Below are 2,304 nucleotides of genomic sequence, written 5' to 3'. Positions count from 1 at the left end.
GATCTGTGAACAAAATATATCCCTGGAAGCATGACCACGTTCTACTCACCAGACCATGGCGGTGTCTATGTAAATGTCGTCATAAAGATGAACATTGTTGTCACGGTGACAAATGAGCAATATCATCCAATAATTAGCTATGCATATATGACCTCATCACGAGAATTTAAAGTCTGGAACAGAAACATTCTGAAAAGAAAAGTGAATGTTCAAAAGTATGGCTTTGGAGATGCCGGGGCTCGAACCCGGGGCCTCATATATGCGAAACATGTGCTCTACCTCTGAGCTACATCCCCACACCTGTTAACAGGCTGATCAAAGCATATATGAATTCAGAGAGACTTAGCCAACATTCAGAGAGTCTGCAAGGGTCTACATCAGATCCTTTGAGTATATTGGATTCCAGGTTAAGTTTAGTGTTTTGATTGGATTCATGGTACTTTTGTTGGTTGAGAAAACAATCTATTTTCAATCGAAGAAATAATAATAACAATAAAAATAATAACAATAATAACAACAAACGTTATGCCCTTTGAAGCAAGGCAAGCTAACAATGAAGGGTACTTTGAATTACTCAGTCTCATCAATTTTATTTCAACTTTACCTTGAAGGATTGGCTCAACATGCCAGCATCATGTGGAATTAATAAGTATATGTTGCTGACTAGTGATATGCGGTCATATCTGAGAGTATGAGAGGCTTCCTGAATCTCTCCCTATCATACCTCCATTCTCTTTTAAAACATGCCTTAGCTTTCAGGACTTGAAAGCCATTTCTTTCTAATCTTGGTCAGGCTGTTCATTTTGTTTAATAACTTTCTTAATATGTGTTGTAGCTATTGATTCATAAAACCCTAAGGTGCTGACACTTTCTGCATGTTTATGCATCTCATTGTAAGTTTCAAAAGTGAGCGGTTTTCTGAAATATGTCCCCCTTTTCACACATCATCTAGTATATGTCTCAATATAAAAATAATTAAATAAATATTGTATTTAAATATATGTTCAGATGAGTGAAAAAAGTGAGTATTTTTAAGAAGAAAACAATCTATCTTGTTTCATTTTACATACCAATCCAAGTTTCCGCTCCCTATCCTCCTCCCATTCCCTCCACTTAACCTCCCACCCCACCTTCATCCACTCCTCAGAGAGAGTCAGGTTCATTGCCCAGAGGAAGGACCAAGGCCCTCCCCACTATATCCAGGCTGAGCAAGGTATCCATCCAAAGATAATGGGTTCCAAAAAGTCAGTCCACCAGCAGGGATATATCCAGGTGCCACTGCAGTTGGCCCTGCAGTCTGGCCCAGTCATAAACTGTCACCCACATTCAGAGGGTCCAGCTTGGTCCTATGCTGGTTCCTTCCCTGTCTGGCCAGAGTTGGTGAACTCCCATCAGCTCAGGTAAGCTGTTTCAGTGGGTGTACCCATCATGGTCTTGAACTCTGCTCATATTCTCACTTCTCCCACTCTTCAACTGGAAACAATTAATAAATAATCCCTGAGAAGATTGCAGACTATAGAAGACTGAGTCTACAATTAAGACATTGCTTAACCTCAACACTTATTGGAATACTACAAAGAATGATATCAAAAGAGGGCTTTAATATATAACTTCTAGATAAAGACAAGGAGTGATGGTAAACAGGTAGAGCTAGTGTGGGAGAATGAGAGCTACCTAAATAAAATGAAGACAAAAGAAAAAAAGAGAGGGATGGAGGGATGGAATCAAAGGTAAATGAGGGCAAGGGAAGAGCAATACCATTTCAGTGCTGACTGTGGTCTAGGTCTGAGGCGTTGGTGGATGAGTACTGATACACAAACGACCAAGAAGTAACAAAATATGAGTCGGTGTATCTCTGCGAGCCATGATTCTTTTGTGTTATCCTCCAGTCTGGGAATCTTCCTTCCATTTTATTCATAATAGATTTCCCCATAATATATCCTGATTATAATTCCCCTTCACTCTACTCCTCCCAGTTCCGTTCCACCTTCCCTTCTATCAGGATCCACTCTGTTTCTCTCTCTCAGTAGAAAATAGCAGGCTTCTAAGAGGTAACAGCAAAGCAAACAAAATAAATTAGAATAAGACTTTAAAATACAATTATCAAATAGAAATTGGATGAGGCAAACGAACAGGAGAAAAGGAGACCACAAGAAGATCCAAGAATCAGAGACCCACTTGTTCACACACTCAACGGCCCTATAAAAATACAAATAAAATTTTTCCTAAAATTCTGAAAGGGATAATATATACATTGAAGACCTGGTGCATGCTTGCTGCTTCGGTCTCTTTGAGCTTCTGTGA

General features: G+C 39.4%; 1 non-coding gene across 1 annotated transcript; it reads right to left on the bottom strand.

The window, feature by feature from the left end:
* Positions 1-224: 224 nt before the first annotated feature.
* Positions 225-296, bottom strand: Trnaa-cgc (transfer RNA alanine (anticodon CGC)). The gene has a single exon. It is a non-coding gene; the product is annotated as a tRNA-Ala (tRNA).
* Between the last annotated feature and the right edge of the window lie 2,008 nt (positions 297-2,304).

The sequence above is a fragment of the Myodes glareolus genome, chromosome X (genome assembly GCF_982192425.1).
Source record: "Myodes glareolus chromosome X, mMyoGla1.1, whole genome shotgun sequence".
NCBI classification, from domain to species: Eukaryota; Metazoa; Chordata; class Mammalia; order Rodentia; family Cricetidae; genus Myodes; species Myodes glareolus.
This window is presented reverse-complemented; position numbering and strand designations above follow the sequence as displayed.